The sequence below is a fragment of the Pyrgilauda ruficollis genome, unplaced genomic scaffold, assembly GCF_017590135.1.
Source record: "Pyrgilauda ruficollis isolate IOZ18807 unplaced genomic scaffold, ASM1759013v1 scaffold12, whole genome shotgun sequence".
NCBI classification, from domain to species: Eukaryota; Metazoa; Chordata; class Aves; order Passeriformes; family Passeridae; genus Pyrgilauda; species Pyrgilauda ruficollis.
The window spans coordinates 7,185,157-7,203,989 of NW_024510321.1; the positions used below are offsets into that span (position 1 = coordinate 7,185,157).

The window sequence follows — 18,833 nt, forward strand, 5'->3', positions numbered from 1 at the left end:
CTAATGCTGTAAGCAAGGTTATCCAGTCTTTTCTCAAACTCCAAATAGTTTCTATTGGGTCAAAAAGGTGGAAGGAAAGCAAGGAGGAGATTAAAACTGCTTGGTTCCTTCCTCTTTCCTACCCTAGTGAATTAATGTTGGGTTAAAAACATAATAAAAGCACAGACTGGACAGTTCATTTAATCTGATGCAAAACTACCCAAGAGACTCTGACCATTTCTGTGTTACAACCCTTCAGGAAATGTTATCTCCTGAACACAAACAGGGACAGCTCAGAGGCTTTTCTAAGCTACGCCACAGAGAAGGGAAGATGTGTATAATCAGCTGGCACAAACATAAGGACACAGAATTACCTTCAGCACTTTATCCCTCTCCCTGTTGTTCAATCTGACCATGGCATCTGGTCTGTGAACCAGCCAAATGTGGTTGAAGAGAAGAGACAAGTCCACAAAACTTCTCGAACAAACTTCAAAACACAGAAGGAGAACTCACTGCACTGTTAATCAACTCTTATCTTTTAGGGAGAAAAAATGCAAATGTAACATCATTAAAAAAATGAGAACTTTTAATGAAAACAAGCATTACTTATACTGTTCCACAGAGGATAAAAGATCTCTCTTTGGATTCCACTCTAATCTACTTTCAGGGTAATTGTTAAAATGTTTGAAATATCTTATCTCTCCCTCCTCCCTGTTTATATTCTCAACTTCTTTAACACACAGATTGCTTTTAATTTGGTTGCTTGGTATGTCAGTTCTGTATAAGGCTCTCATTTAAATTCCAGTTATATGAGCATTTCTCAAGAAATAACCTTCTGTTCCTTTTTCTTTCCAAAGCCTTCAGCCCAAAATGCCCACCCCAGTTCTCACGTCAAAGGAAATTTTATTGTCTTCTCCTCATCCCATTTTGTAGGTTCCTTCCCAAAGTTGTGCAAGGGAGTGGGTGCTGTTCTCAGACCCCAGTCCTCTGCTGATGACATGATTCCATTCAGAGGAGCCATCTGGCTCCAAACCATGGTGTTAGATCCTGGTTTACTTCTCCATATTCCTGATTCTCAATGACATTTCTGTGCTAAGTAGTTCAGATTATCTCCTGATAAGGAGTGTTTATCCTGCAAAGTGAATCATATGGCCTTTACATAATTGTTGAGAATTTACACGGTAAACTTCATATACTGTAAGGATTTATCACTATGAATTCCACCGTAGAGTCTTGTTCACTTCAGTTAGTTTGCTGAAGTTGTCACCCTCTGTGCCCTTCAATAATCCTGTATTATTGCATTACTCTTCTGACTGCCCCGGAGCAGAGATCAGGGGAACTGAAACTTTCCTGTCCCAGCAAGAGACCACTGACAGTTTCTCAGCTTATCAACAATTTCCTCTACGCAGTCACCCCAGTGCACAGGAGAAACAATAAGGGAAGTGTAAACTATGTGAAAACATTCGTTCTTTTCTCTGGCTGTATCTACCTCAGTAGGAAATGATCCCAACAATACAGAACAGAAAAATGTGTTAGGTCTGACAATGTATCTTGTAGTTTGGGGTCAAAGCCTTTTTGGCTTTCTTTTCCTTCAATGAGATACTGGGCAGCATGTGGTAGCTCAGCATGTTTGCCACTAACTTCTCACCTCCAACTCTCCAGCTTGTAGCAAGATGAGAGCTGAGGAACACTAAGGATGATTCTATCACAAGGATCATGGAGCCAGACCTGGTGTTCATGCCCTCTGTACACAAAAAACCTTCTGGGTGCTGGCACTAGGTTCAGTTTCTCTTCCCTTTTTTCAGACCCTGAAGTATTGACTGATAAAAGGGCTACAAAGAAGCTCATTCAGAAAAGAAACTTTGAATGACAACAGAAGAAAACTGCTGATAATCACAAAAGAAGCCATAATAACTACCAACATTTCACTGAGACTCAAGTATGCAGAAATACCTGAAGAATCCACTGATACCAAGGTGCATTTTAGAACTATCCAACCTCTGCTGCTCACTCAGAGGACAAAGCAATCCACATTATTCACATAAATTATAAACTCACAGTGATTCAACCCATCATAATCTTTTTTTCCAATGAACAACTTAAAAGCAGTGTTTCTCTCCAAGTTCCATTTGAAGGTAAGAAGTTTTAGCCTCCTAAATGTTTTCATTAACATTGACCCAAACCCAGACATCCCCTCGAACTCTCTCAGCAATCCAGCCTGACTCTCCACTGCACTGAAGTCACCATTAGCGCACAGCAACAGCTGAGAGGAGTTCCAAGACCAGATGTCACTCTGCGCCGATTCCCAGATTCCTTAGAAAGGAGAAAATAGCAAACACCTTTACTCAAGTGTCCTCTCACTTTTAGCCTTCATCACCTCTCCCTTCTACACTAAAATAGGTATCTTTATGTATGTATCATTGTCAGCACCACCTAATGATTACTTCAAGCTTTATATTCTTCTTCCAACAATCCTAATAATGTTTTGACAACTTGAACGCCATGACAATTATCATTTGCAGAATCAAGAGAACATCCTATCATTAGCTAGGAACATAACCTTGCAGAAGAACAAAACCAGGTTTGTCATCAATATTGGGGGTTTTTAATGAAAGATCTGAGATCTCAAAGAGGGACTAACAGGAGGGACACTGCTGTTCACTGAACAAGTGTTGGTGACCTGCTCAGTGTGTCTGGCAGCACCACTGAGTATCTGGGCTTTTGGAACATCACTATTATGATGCCTGCCATGAGTTGTTATAGAGTCTTCTTAGACTCAGTCAATGGGGGAGAAACAATCTCTCATTATGTATTCGTACCACGTTTGACACAAGGGGGTCCCATCTTCATGCTAAAATTAACACTATTTACACCAGCATGTAAACTACTGACAGAAAAGGGGCTCCTACTTCCTTCATCATCTAGTACACACATCTTGTTTTTTGCAAGGTTATGATTCTATTTTCTCCATCTTGGTAGGAAAATTGATCAGACTGGTAAGTATCACTATAAAATAAGAGCTGATTTTTCAATTCTTTTCATTTTAAGTATCTTAGATTCTGAAACAACACTCTGGAATCACTGTTGCTTCAATGGGGATTGTGAAATATTTTTATTGGTGAAAAACATCACCATAAGATCATAGAATGGTTTGGTCTGGAAAGCACCTTAAACATCATCTAGTTCAAATCCCCTGTTGTAAGCAGGGACACCTTCCACTAGACCAGGTTGCCCAAACCCGCATCCTTGAACACTGCCAGAGATGAGGTTAAAGTGCTAAATTGCAGGGAGAAATCTGAAAATTGTCACAGGAAGACATCCTCCTGCTAAAAGACAGCTGAGAGGAACCACAGTGTTTCACAGCACCAACATTACTGCTGTCAGATACTGCCATGTAAGAGAAACTCAGATTATGCAAATAGCCCCGGGACATGGCCCACACTCAGGTCACTGAAAATTTAACTGCATTGTATCAAATTTACCAGAAAATCACAAGGGCAATCACCAGATGATCACTGGCCATTACTAGAGCATGATCATTCTTTCTAATGACATCCCTAAGCCATACAGGATGTTATCTGTTTTGGTCAATTGCCAGACAAAATAGTTTAACCAATATTAATGCAATTTAGAGTTTAATGCTCCCTCACCCAAATGCTTTCTCTCTCCACTCCAACAATCAACAATCTCTTCTTTCCATCTCATTTGAAACAGTGATTTTCTATCACAGAGGTATACATACCTGGGGTGATTCCTCAGCTCTACCGAAGGATATTTCGGCTTCAGATCTGTAAGATGCCTAATCAGACAATTCCATGCGCTGAGAAAAATTGTTGGAAGAGCAAAACACAGAGCTTTGTTTTTGAACCAAAGCACTGGTGCTGGTTTCGAACTGGTAACAGTGACTACTCAAAAGGAAGCATGATTTGAATGTTGTATTAGCTTAGAAGTTTACAGAGACAGAGGTTCTGTTAAGAAAGCATTCTGGAAAATACCTGACAGCAATCTGCTTTCCTACCCTTTCACCTAGGAAGAAAAGCTGTAAAAGAAGTCCTGGGAGCTCCAGCCTGTCAGCTGAAAGACATGAAATCCTGACAATTCTTTAATTCCCAAGAGCTGAAACTCCAAGGACTTCCAAGTAGATGGTGCATCTCAAGCCTCTGAGAGTTCTAAAATAATGATTTTTATGCAATTTATTTCAGAATTATCAAAGTTTCCCCCCAAGCATCAATCCATATACCCCAAGACTATGTCTTAGAGATGTGAGGATTTCTCACAGATGAAAATTTCCAATATTTGATTAGTTCTACTCTAAATCCATTGTCCTGCAATTTGCTCTGGCTCAATACTGCTACAATGACATTCCTGATTTCATTTATTCCAAGTTAGGATAAACAAGTGGCACATTTTTCCACATTATTCAAAATTTAAGAAAACAGACAACAAAATGGAATTGCAAGTTCCTTTCCAGTGCTTCTCACTGTAAATGCACAGGTTACTTAAATATGAGAGTTGTTTATATATGTTTGAGGGAAAGCACTTTCAAAGACAATTTTAAACAATGAGCAATGTAAAGCTTAAACCTCTATTAGACTCTCACATTTCTCTGGATTTCATTCCATCACCCTCAAAAACTTGTCTCATTTTAACAAGTCAGCAGGATCAGAACCACACACACTCATTTTTCTTAGAAAATAATTTCTATTATCAGCTTTTACCCTATCCCCATTTCACAGATGCCAATTCCTTTTGGAACAATGTTTTCTAGGTTTGGGGTTATAAGATTACTCCTTTTTCTTTCTTAAAAAGAATTTCAGTACCCTAACTGACATTTCAAGAGAAAGCCAAAATCCCACCATTACTTTTATATGCACACTTGGCTCATCGGAATGGCACTAAAAATGAAAGAACAAGGTCTGAAAATAGGAAATAAGATAAAAAATGATCCATCATGCTATCTTGTACTGAAAAAATTTGGTTTGAGATTTGATCTTGATAGTAATTCTTTGGGAAAAAAAAAAAAACAAAAAACAAAAACTGGCATTGAGCAGTTCTTTCATCTAACAATGCATCATCTTGCAGAAAAGTCTGTGGAATGTTTCAAAGAACTTGTTTAGATGTATTTACTTGATTGCCATGCCCATGAGAGAAGAGAGCTTTATTCTCTGACACAGATTTCTATAATTCAGTTTCAGGCACAGCAGCTCCCTCCTGCAAAATGACAAGCAGTTTCTGCTGGGAGTTGACATTCTCTGCTCGGACTGGAGTTATCCTGTGCCTTTCGCAGCTCTTGCTCAGCCCCAGTCATCTTAAGTACCCATAACTTTTTAGGTGAGGAAATCAATGTCCAGTTCTGAATTAAGACTACAAAACAGTAAAACTTCATATGTGTTCATGCAGTTAAAAATATTATTATGCAAGCATACGAACATGACACCCATGCTGGCAGTGCCTGATTGAATGAATGTGATGTTTCACAGCTGATGTAATGGTGTGGTCTTTCCCCTCCCCTTCCTTTCCTGCTTAAGCAAAAGCCACCAGTGGCAGCCACGCTGGCTTGAGCTGGACTCAGGAAAGGCAGAAAAAAACCAAAATAGCTGAAGGCCAAAGATCTTATTTGACAGCTGAGGGTTAGTTGAGCACGCGCCAGCTGAAAGACATCCGGAATGAGAATATGACTACAAATCAATCATCTTGTTCCACAGACAGGGACAGCCCAGGGGCCACTGAACCCTGCACTGCAGTGGCCTCCATGCCAGGATTTGTCCTTGAGTAGGGACACCTCTCAAGGCTACACATTGAAACTGAGAGAATGCTGAATGCTTATCACACCAGGTACTCAGTAAGTGAATCGGAAATAAGAGCGCTGAGACTTTGGAGTCTTAGCTAAGTGATATAAAGGGTTAATGTGCACATATAATCCTTTAGAATAAACCATTAACCAAGCCTGTGACTAAGTCTTGAACCAGCCACACCTAAACTCCCCTCAGAAAGCAGTTTAGAAGGCGGTTCTAAACAAGGGGGTGTCTTTATAAGCCTCCGTACTCAGTGCTAGGGTCTTCATGGCAGTCTTGTCTGACACTGTCCTCTATGCAGTAAATAATCAAGTGTGCTTTGCCATTGAATCTTTTTAAACCACTGTAGCATTTACTATCAAACTTTGTTAAATCACTGGTTTATATCAATAAACATTATGCCACTTGTCCTACAAGTGAAGTATGCCACTGCATCCGTGACAATGTTCATTTGTTACTCTTTTTGTGAGGCCAATCATTTTTCCCACAATACTTTTTTTTCCTTAAAATGTATTTATAAATAACTGTGGAGAAATAATGTATATTGTACAATCATTTATCTGAGACTACTTCCACAAAATTCACTTGTGTCCCTTGAGGCAGATTAGATGAACTACCATTTAGTGGTATTGATGATGGATGCAGTAAACAGCTTTAGGCCTGGGAATATAATTTATGACTCCTAGAGAATGCTAGTGTAGCAAGGAGCTCATTTGCAGCATTTAGACAGCACTAACTATCAGTCTATGCCATGTAAATGGGAGGAAAAAGGAAAAGGTTGTGTTTTGGGATGCAGAACGCTCTGTGAAAAGTAAAAGGGCTGTGACTCTAACCACAGCCTCTCCCTGGTGAGCACTTCCCAGCCACCATGGGCAGGGCAAAGGCTTGGATCAATTAGATAGCAATAACATTATAATCCTTGGAGACATAGGCAGAAGAACATCTATCACTGGCAAAACTTTTTCATCACTCTTAAATAAAAATAAAAACAAACAAAAACCCATCTTTTATCTTTTCCTCTCAGTTTAATTTCTCCTAAGTCTACTAGGCAAAATTCCTGCTTGTGCGCAGGGTGATACAAGACTAATTTCCCCCTCATTTCCCATTTAAAGGCCATCCATGGGTAAGCACCCAATGATAGCCCAAATATTTATAGCTAGAATGGCAAAAAAAGTTTCTTTAGAGCGCATCTAAACCTTGAATTATCTACTCACTAGAGACAGAAGAAGAAAACGGTGTACTTCAACCAAAGCACTGGTTCACTTACTTGAAAAACAGTGAATTCAACTGCTCATCATACATCCTGGGCTTGTTCATGCAGCAGCTTCTCTACCAAAACCAGATGCAAACATTTAGGTAGGGAGGTTTTTATAACTTGGACAGTCTATATGGAACTGGATGACAAATTTTAAAGCCTACAAAACTGCTAGAAAATAAAAGGCAAATAAATCTTTTGTGTGTAAACTCACTATCACACTAAACAACAACAAAAAAAATTCCTCAGAGAAATACCAGACAAAATACGCATATGAAGACAGTCATCAGGTTCATTGCATGCAGACTAAATTTCATCATAAGAGGTTAGATTCCCATGGTAAATTAGCAATGAACTCAAAATATTTCCTATGTGAAAAGAGAAGAAAACCAGCAAACTGGCTAAGGCAGTTTACAACAGGAAGTCGATATGTGTAGGCCTTATTTAGAAATCTATTTAAGCAATAATACTCAACCCACTCTACTTCTAATGATCAATATAGTGAAATCACTAGAAGTAACCAAAGTTCTGGGAAATAAAATAAAAAATAAAAAAAATCATGATAAGCAGAAAGCTGATAACCTGAAAATCTGGATAGAAATTTAAGGTAAGGACTTAACATTCATAACACCAAGAGAGTTTAAAATTGACCATAAATAGCAGATCTATTCAATAAATGCACTACCACGAAGAGATACTTAAGCTGGCACTGTCAAAGCTATAATGTGTACAAAACAAAGCACTGCAGAACTTCGCAGGGCTAATTAACCCAGGAACAGCACTATGCTGACACAGTTATACTGAATTCCTTCCAATCCCACACATTGGTCAGTGGATAACCAGGATGCAAAGACATAAAAGCATCCTCTATTTCTCTATCAAAGACAAAAATATCTTGGACGTTTTAACTAATTATTTTAACAATAAAATTTCAACCTGGATTCACTCACTTGAAGTGGCTGAGCGCATTTAAAGATGAACCTGGTGACCTGTTAATAAAAATAGTGTACTCCTCACTGCAGCAGCAAGGGGAAGAAAAATCAGGTATGAGAAGGAAGAGGAGAATGGAGACTTCATTTAGAGTGCTCTGAGCCCATCCCATCAGCCTTGCAGCCTTATTGCAATCACAGTGAGATTTCATACAGCTGCCTGCTGCTTCTCACCTTGTTCTTCCAAATCTTGTGCAGGTGAGCCTGCCAATTAAACCTAAACTGAGATCAGGTGAAGGGGATCAGGTGCATTGAAGCTTTCATTTTATCACATTTCCCTTTCCTAGTTAAAAGCAGAGTATGACAATCTCTTCCCTTTACATATGTCTGTCCTACCAGTATCAGACTTGGACTTGTTTCTTCTCAAAGAACAAAACCTTTGCTAGAAGTACAACAGGATTTTTTTACAAAAGCGACCAGTGAGGCCTTGGGAAGAAGCTTTGTTCATTAACTCCACTGACAATTATAACTTCTTTGTACACCTCCATGATTGCCTCTTTGCCTGCAGTAATCAGGTTTGTGCCCGCTGTCCCAAATCCCTGGGCCCCACCTAAAACCAGAAGCTTGTATAATGTACCACTTCTCCTTAGACAAGACAGGTTTTATTCTTTGTTTGAGATTTTGTTTCTGTAACAGAATACTAAAGGACTTTAAAAGCAAAATCCACATTGGGACTGTTCTGTAGCAACCATGGCGACAGTATTAATTTTATTTCTAAAAATTACTCTGTATTCAATATAAAAATTTACAATTTCATTTAAAAATTTTCTAGACATGGTTTTCCTTCCAGTTTTTCCATACAGGAACTTATACAGACTTTAGCACAGATAGGTTTCTTTCAGAACAGCACAATGCTCTTTACCACTTCCCTTTGGCAATGACAGGTCATTTTGAACACTTGCCCATCCCTGCCTGGATCTGATGCTCTTGACACCAGACACACACATTTTAACAGAATTTCTAAAAGGGCTGTTTGAAAGACAGGTAACCTGACAGTAAAAAAAAAATGTTACTAAAAATCTTTCACAGTACTTTTCACATGAAAATCTGTTGTGTAGTCACATTGAAGCTATGCATACTGTTAGAGCTTCAGTGAAGATGAAAAAAAGAAGAGGGGGAAAAAAAAGAAAAAGAAAAATCACTTATGGGGGAAGTTTACAGAAGCCTGGAGGATAATATAACATTTATCTAAGAAAGCAATCCCTTTCTTTGGTATTGAATATGTTATTGTACATAATATAAAATAGTTTTCAGTGAAAATATTTTGAAATAACAAGTATGCTGTTTGGTTTCACTTTAGATATATTTTAGTGCTACAAAAATGAAAGGAATAAAGCATTTTCCATGGCTAATGTGGGAATGAAAAATAAGCTGTTAGTTAGACCTTCAAAATATTACTAAATTAAGCAGTATTAAGCATAAAATAATTTTTATTACTGTTACCAACAACTTTCAGTATGAAAGAACTGGAAAATTATAGCACACTTTTTTCTTCAGCTAAGATTAATATGTTGCCCTCTAAGGGCTGGAATACAGTGCTTGTCTGATAGCATAAAACAAACCTGAACAGCTGATAAGGGCAACGATTAAATAAATATAATGGATTTTACACGGGTGTGGGAGGAATTTGGTAAAGAAAATTGTCCAAATTAAGTTTGTGACAGTCACTGAAATTTATGTGCTGCTTCTTGCAAAAGGTGTCTATCATCTTTAAAATCCAGAGGGGATCAAAGCATTATACTCTGCAGTGGCATCTGTGTCTGAAACAGCACATTCCTCTTTAGAGCCATGTTGGATTATGGATTTAATGTTAAATAGACTCAGAAAGAAGGAAAAAGATAAAATGGAACAGCAGCAAGACAACTGCTTTGTATATAATCTTCAGTTTATCACTGGTGGTCTCCACGCAAGAGCTGACTGAACTCAGCTTCAATAATTAACTCCTGCATTTTGATTGGTCTGACCTATTCAGAATTATATCAAAACTCTAACCCACCAGAATAATTATATTTCCTTTTCCAAATTGAAAAACATAACAAGCAGAGCCATTGAATCTCTTCCTATCAGAACAGGTGATTTTTAATATTCCATACCATTTGGGGATTTCTCCTTTCCCCCCCTTTATGAAATGATGACACTTTTTGGTTTTGACATATTGTTCAATACCTAACGAGAATCTCACCAGAAAATAAATCCATAGTTGTTTTCATGACAGCAAATTACATGCCATAGTGTGACATTTAAATGTTGAATTTTAATAGCTTGTCAGCAGAAGTGAAATGCATTTAAAAAAATTAATATGTGAGAGAACAATGTGTCTGTCTATAAAATAATTCTGTTCATAGTAGACATGAATGGTAAATACAGTGTCAAATGCACTCTATTTCTCAAAGAACATCTTCATTTAGTGAGAAAGGAGCTGTATGAATAGGGGTTAAATTTAATTCTCCTGCAGCGGCACTGGATCTCTGCTGCAGTGACACAGGTCAGGAAACTCCTACCAATATCCATTTCCAGGAGTCTGCACATGCAGGACCATGTTAGCAGAGGCAGGAAATGGTGAACTGGGCAGCTCTGGTGAGGGAGGGATGCCCCCCTCAGCTGTGACTGCCACACACTTGCTGCCTCTCTTTTTCCTTGGACCGAAAGAAATGATTGGCCAAATGTATTCTAATCATGTTTAGTCACATGCAAGCGTTTCCTCCTTCCTATTTATTTAAACATTTCCACCAATAAATTTTTCACTTGCTACCAATAAACACTTGTGTTATGGAAAATGTTGATATTTAACTTAAAAACAGAAGTAAGAAGAATTCCATTTTCATCCTGCATTTACAATTATATATGTTTTGATTCCATTTCATTTCTCTTGCTTACATAAAAGGTCCTTTAGAGTCTTTGGATTATTTAATATTGGTCTGTGACAAGTGGTATGGCCATCTTCACAGTTTGGTATATACCCTGAAATTAAAGAAAATCTGACAGCATTGTGAAAAATCAGCTTCTTGATAACATGTGGGAATCTGAGAACACAAAGTTAACTACTGAAAAATGGAAATTTGTATACATTGGACAAAATAACCTATAGCTATACTTTGCTGGGAGCAAATATGATTATCTTTTTTTGGGGGGAAGTAAATGGAAAGCTTCACTATGAGAACGATGGGCACAGAAGCACAGGAAGGCCGTTACTAGACCTAAAATATTGAAACATCTGAATACCCCCACTAAAAACTCTGAGCATTGCTGGACTGCTTATCCAAAACGAAACAAGGAACAGATTCGACATCAGACAATGAGAATGGCTAAAGAAATAGAAAAGAGCTGAAACCCTTATTCATTAAGGTTCATATCCCACCTCCATGGAAATACCAACTCTCTCCAAGTATTCTCTGCTGCTTTCTCCTGCAATTGTCCCATTCTCCTTAAGTCACCACAAGTCATACACCAGAATCTGTATTTCTCACCTTTATTTACCCTTCTCATTCTTCTAAAATGTTCTTTGTCTTTCTGGTGCTACCCTGCATCTTGTGGCTGGTTTCAAAATATCTGCATCACCCAGCCAAACACATCAAGGAAACCCTCTGTAGGGGTATTCACTTGGGAGCTCTCCTCGAGCCAGCCACCAAATGCATACACCGAAGGTATTTCAGACCTTGGCTTTTTGTCACAATTCAAAACTTAATGAACCACTGAGCTGAATGAATGCAATGGGCAGGCAGTGGTCTTCCTTGCAATGCTATGTTTTAAAAAAAACAAACAGCAAAATCACATCAGGTAAATAAATAATTGAGAGGAATTCACTGATACCTGACTCGATGATTCTGGTAGGGGACTAACAAAGGGCATTTGTTTGAGTAAATACAAAGGTATTCAAGGTTCTATCAAGCAGGAACAAGAGACTTCATTTCCAAAGTAGGAGACACCTGCCCTGTAGCATTTTTTCAGAGCCAGTTGCCACAGGAGAGGGGAATGCTCAAATTATGGAATCTACAGAACCTCCAAAGTCTCCTTCACATATCTTACCCTGACACTGTCAGAAATGAGGCACAGGCTTAGATAAAACAACAAGGAATAGGAGTTTTCTCACCTCCCTGAACAATCAAAGTACACAGATTTAGGTGAACCACTGCATTTATCTGATCAATTTGCAACTTGCATTTTTATTCCATGTTCAGAATTTCACTTAAAGAAAGTTGTTGGTTTTTTTTTTTTTTTCCCCCTAACACTTAAACAGAAACATTCCTTCTTCCCCAGAAAGATTCATATGACTTCTGCCAGACTGTCAACATTAGAGGCTAAAACCTCACCCACAAAATAATCAGTGCAGGGGAAATAGGAATGCACAGTTCCTTCAATGCCTTGACAGTATGTCCCCACCTAGGGGCACATCACTCCAACTCCTGTGCCTGTTTCCCTTCCCTATTTATTTTAGAAGAAAGGCTGACATGTCAGAAACTTGGCTGGTTTTTATCAAGTATCTCAGCTACTGCAATAATCATATTACCCTTTTCTCCAAAGCATACCTCACTGAAAGATCTTAACTAGAACTTCCTTCATACTGCCCAAATTGTATGACAACAAGGAAATCCAGATCACCTGCAGTAAATCTAAGCCTGTTAACCCAGAAATAAAAGAGCTGCATTCATACCTAGCATGACCCTAACACATTTGTTCTTCTGATAGATGTTGACACTCACGCTTTATGATAACTTCTTTTGAGTTAGTTTCAAAGTGTATTTTTAAAGGAGACAAGAACCAATCTGTTTTATTCTTTAACTTTTATCTTTTCTATTTGTGAGTAATACACTGAAGTTTTTACCCAGGCTATAAAACCCTGTCTCCCTTCAGGTCTACAGGCATCACATGCATTGCTGGCATTGAAAAGCCAGTTAAAAAAAAAGGTGGCACTAAAATCATATCCATTGCATGGCAGTGAAATTAAATGTCTTTAATCAGTCAAGCTTCTTTAGAACAGATGAAATGAGATTTAAATTAGATTTAGGATTTGCAATTAAAAATATTTTGGTCTGTCAATCAAGCCTCAGCCAATTAGTTAGCAACATATATATTTTATTTCTAGAAAACATGTGCAAACATGTTTCGAAAACCAGGCAAATCAAAACTCTCTATATTGCCAGTTTTCTAACTGAAAAGAAGACTTTTAAAATAATTCTGAATATCTATACACTGAATTTTCATAAATATTCAGGCTGGAGACCATGTTACACAAGTCACAATGTACACAGGTCCCTGGAAAAGCCTGATATTTTAAGAGTGCAACCATCGAGCAGGACTGTTGAAAGCAACATTGCCTAATTAAGCAGCAGAGATCTGACAGAAATGTCTTCACTATGGCTTCAGCCTCCAACGTTTCCAGAAGCTCACGTGGAATGGTAACATAAATACAGGCAGCTCCACAGCGAGGATGAAGGGTTGTCAATACAGTGACATTAGCATGCACTTTTGATTTTCTCCAACTAAACACTTAGTTTAATAAATTGAAACCATTTTACTGCTCTAAGTGGTAATATCAAGATATCGGATGAAAGGAATCCATAACAGAATGGTAATGAGGCTGCAGTATTGAATTTCCACCATTAAAATCCCCAGATAAGTTCTCAGTTTTCTGGACTTTTGATGGAAGAAAAAAATCAGCCAGAAACCCCAGGTATAACCTACTGATTTCCTATCACCAATCATTTGGAAAGTACAGAACTGATTGAACTGAGAAAAATGCCTTTGTATGTAGCAGACTTGAGGTATCTCAAATTCTTGCCTAAAGCTGTATGTTCAAGTCCTGACAGAATGAATTGTGCATGCAAAGATATACCACCCTTTCCTCATCCCTCTAGGGCTCCTGCCATGGCAAAATTACTGTCCATGTGCCGACCCACATTGTTCCAGAGTTTCCATGAGCTGCACTGATGCTTTTTAGGGTCTGGCTTTTGTCTCTGAAGCTGTAGGTTCTCCAGAATCTGCCTGTACTGAGCCTATTCTACACCAAACAACACAAAGTCTGCCAGAGGAGCTTCTAACACTATGACAATACTGCAGACTTTGGTTGAAAGAATTAAAATTCTACTATTTGGGATGTATTAGTTTAATTTTTCACTCACCACTTTTGATTAAAAAAATAACAATAATCTGCCTAATTGAAACCAAAAAAATGTCTGCTTTGCTTTTCAGAACTGTTTTTGCCACAGGAATCAAAAGCCTATAAAAATACAGATGCCAAATAAGTAATTATAACCTTATACTTCAAGATGAAAAGGACAACAAAAAAGCTGTTCTTAGGACCAATCCAATCTCAATTTAAATCAGTAAGCCTGCATCATGTACTACCTTCTTGAACTTAGAGGTCGTAACATTTGATGGTAGGCAGATTTTTCTATAATTTTTCCCACTGTTTTCTCTACATTGTTTTTTAAACAGTCTTTCCTTTACTCTTACTTTTTATATTTAATACAGAAAAGACAAATTTTTTTTTATGCAGGAAAATAAAATACCCTTACTGTAACAATCAATACAATTATCCCATTATCCTACCTTTGGTATTTGCATTACTCTCCAGAATTAATTCAAGAAACCTTTGTTGCCTTATCAACAGCTCTTACATCAAAGTGGAAGAAAGAGACCTTACTTATTTATTTTCAAATCAGATCTGTGTTCCCCAGTGGTGAAACTGAAGAAGAGAGTAAGTTCTTCATCACATTTTGGAAGGTGTTTTGACCTGCATGTTATTGCCAATGCTGTGAGTGTCAGTGCAGAGGTGACAAAAATAGCAGCAATATCTTTTTATTGATACTATATTCACTTTATCCCCCAATGTTAAATTTACAGCTCTCCCTGGGGAACTGATATCACATTCACTTCCCCAGCATTCCAGCTGTATGAGGACCCCTCTAGAGCCAATATCAATCACACCATATGTTGGCCTGAAAAGCGGATAGTGCAGACAGGTCACCTTACCCTCTGACCTGGAGAATTAGAGTTTAATTATGAACACAGGCTCCACCTCCTTTGTTTTCAATTGTGGGACAGCACAAAAGAGGTTATAAATATTCAGAATTTATCATTTTACCTACTCTGTTTTCCCCTCACCCCCTTTCCCCTCCCTGCAGCTCTTCTGATACTGATTCTTTTAGCAGTAGAGAGAGATTTTAGTTCTGTCCCGAAGCTGTATCTCCTCTAGCTTTTGATCCAACAGCAGTGCCCATCTCCCAGAAAGCACTAGGTCACTTGTAAATGCCTTTTTAAAGTCAATTCTGTTTTATAATGCCCAAGGCAAACAGCTATCAAAGCAGCTTTCTCTACCTCTGTCCCATTATGCTAAAACCAGCTTGGTGAGAATGGATAATCTCAGCAAGCACACAGCAAAAGAAGATGAACTCAAAGAACACTAAAGGGTTCAGATCCCTGTGTCACTACTGATTTCCTGTAAAATGTCAGCTAATCACCAAGGTCCGTGACCAAAAACATATTTAAGCATCTTCTGTAGGTAGGAGACTTGCTACTGAAATCAATGGAAATATAAATATTTACATATCTTTGTGAACCTGACCCTTTAGTCCTTCCATGTCCCATCTGTGAAATGAGGATAACATTAATTCTTTATCTACCAGAGATACTGAAAATTAAAAGGTGCTCAGATTTTACTGGCGGAAAAAAAAAAAGTGCAACCAAACAAAAACCATTTTCAATGGTGGAAAGTCTTAAAACTGGGGAAGAGCTGGGATAAATACACTCAATTACCTGTAAGCATTCAGTGCAAACTTTCTAAATACAAAGGAAAGATTTTAACTTCACTTGTGCTTTTATCTTATTGCTGCTTCTCTGGAATATGCTGCCCTGATTCCTCCACAGAGGCTGGCAGTGTATGATACAGCAGATGCTGAACCTTTTAAGTCTTTGACAGTTAAGGTTTTTTTCATAAATTGTAACATTAAGTCCAAACACTCTGCTTCATGTTTGTGCTGCCTCATTTAGATGAACCTGCTTCTTCAACAGGAACACAGAAGCAAAATAGTCAGACTAATTCAGTTCTGCGTTATTTCCCTGGCAACATGCTTTTATGAGATCCTGGAACATTTTTGACATCTATGCGGATGAGGGAGAGACCCTGAACACTCCTCAGCACAAAGTATCTCCCATCCAGATGTGCCTGCTCTGCTGTGGACAGCACCAAATGAATTGATGCCACCTTCTCTATCACTTCTCCAAGCAGAAGGGAGGCACAGCACACCTCCAGCGAGTCTTGCTCATATGTGGGCTCTTCTTCAAAAATTCATTGGGGAAAAATATGCTGAAAACATTTTGAGAAGATCACCTGTTACCAATTTATGTTTACTAGAGGTAGACAGCTTTATAGAGAGTTCTAGTGGGTAACCAAAAAAGCTTCTTAAAAAGGCATCTTGTCCAAAACAGTACCCCTTAGAAATGACCACAAAGAGAATTTAGGTAAGGGAGACACAGCTAGCCCAAATCCTGCTAAATCATTGTGGGACAGCATCTGGAGTATGCTGGCACTCTTTTTCTGGCAGGTTCACAACACTGCTTTTCTGTTACCAAATGCTTCCAAAAAATTAATCCTAAACATCAGCCTGGTCACTGATTTCATAAAGATAAAAACAATATAGAAAACGAAAAACAATCCCATTTTTTGGTGCAATAAAAAAGAATTTTTTTTTTCTAGAGTAATGAAAATTCACTACAGAACATTAAAAATTAAGCTCAATCCCAGAGACAGCAATGGAAAATGGGGCCAACAGCAGCGTTTCAATGCAGCCAGAATTTGATACTAATTAACAGCAATGTAAGAAATTAAAGGGTAAATGGACCTATTAGATTATCTACTAAGTATACTGTTCATAAAGAAACAGCTTTTCTAACATTCAAATGATGTATCATATGGCACAGTCACTCTGAATCCCAAAGCTGTCCATCCTTAGAGGCTGTAGAGTTTCTTAGTGAAAAATAAGCCAAGACACAGATTTCAAGGCAGATGGAATGCAGCTTCCAGGAACTTAGTTTGCAAAAGATTACAGGGCAAATAATTGGGTCCTTTCCACAGCTGGATCACAGTTAATCTTGGGCTGCCAAAAGAGGATCTGGAATGGGTCCATGGCAGATTCCATTCTGCTTTTAACTTTCCTGTACTTTTCCACATCATCATCATCATTTCAGTGAAATCAGTTCATCTGTTTCCCTGCTCAGTCCAGAAGGTGCTGGTGTTTTCCTTTTCCATTAAAAGCACAAACATACGATGTATGAAAAATTCATAATGAGAATCAGTGGTGATACAGCCAAAGGAAGGATCCAGAAGATACAGCAGATGTAGCTATGTGATGTCCCAAAAAATTACATTTTTGGGAGAAGAAAATACCCAGTGGGACAGTGGTCAATGGTCTATTACTGTGAAAACCTAAAGCAAGTCTCCCATGAAACATGTTCCTAGTGTGCAAATCACCACTTACAAACCTTCCAGAAACCAGTTTGTTTAATTCATTAAGAAAACCAACCTTTACTCCTGACAGGCATAAAAAACCCACATTAGGATAAAAATACTAGATCCAGGTTTCATTTACATCATACTGCAGTAATTACAATTAAGGAGAAAGTGTCCTCTGCTGTAGAAGGCGGAGGAGTAGTTCTCCATGGGTTCTGGCACTAGTGAAGTTTGTCCTTGGAAATGCAGAATTTTCTCCAGCTGTCACTCTACTTTAGAATAATTTAGGCTCCTTTGAAGGGTGCCAAGAGGTTGCTCACAATGAACTCTGGGAGTCCTGGCCAAAAGACGAAACTATTACTTATTTTAGAAGTTATTTTAATGAAAAACAGAACAGCCATCCCAAAAATGTGCTGTATCATTTTCTCAAGACACTCAAGAATCTATACGAAAAAGGGTATTTTCCTTGAGGAAAGACAGTATTCAAAAAAATGTCACTAATATTTAGAGACTGAATTTTGGAGACTGACTATCACTGCTCTATTAAGCACTTTTAAGGGAGCCCTGTGCTGACAAGATGTAATTATTGCTCATCTTTCCTCCTATTTCATCACATCATGGCTTCTTTGCTTTAATGGCAGCTTTTAGTCGCTTCTATGTATTACAAGTAGTTTTTCCTTAATAAAATTGAATTGTGAAATCCCTAAAAAATCTGCGTTTCAGAAGTGATACAAGGGAAAAGCTTATTCTATACTTGCTCAGTGTCTTACACTTCTGAAATGTACCACAAAGCATCTGCTACCAATCACTGCCAGAGGAGGATGTTCAGCTGGATGAATCACCTGAGTGAGCTAACACTGCAGTTCATCATTTACCAGCCCAGAGCAATGGGTTTTTACACTTATCCAGACTTGTTAGCTGGCTAAACCAGACAATTGCTCCTGGACCTTTTCTTCAGTCTGCAGAAATATGTTAGCTGATCTAATGGCTTAACAGGAAGGGCAGGACAAATGTAAATATTTGTTTACATGCTTACATTTGTTTATAAAACCCTAATGGTGTTTTGTTGCCATGGGATAATGTCAACAAAAGTTTATTTCAGACTCATCTGCAGCAAAAAGAAGCCAGCTACATTATGGGACTGTGCTTTTTACATCTTCCAGGTATAATCTGACAAAGTCATTTCCCAGCTTTGCCAAGACATAAAAACAAGTTGGATTCTGTTCTGAACCCCATAGGGAAGCCAAACAGAAATGAGTCACTCGAGGAACTCAAAGACTCCCTTTGAAGACTCCTATTGCAGGTCAAGTTCACAATGCTCAGTATTAGAAATGCTGGATGCAATGATGGACCATTGAAGGAAATGG

General features: G+C 38.3%; 1 protein-coding gene across 1 annotated transcript in view; it reads right to left on the minus strand.

Moving 5' to 3' along the window:
- The window catches only part of PTPRN2 (protein tyrosine phosphatase receptor type N2), a 630,254-nt gene that overhangs the window by 437,673 nt on the left and 173,748 nt on the right, over nucleotides 1-18,833 (minus strand). The window lies entirely within an intron of this gene.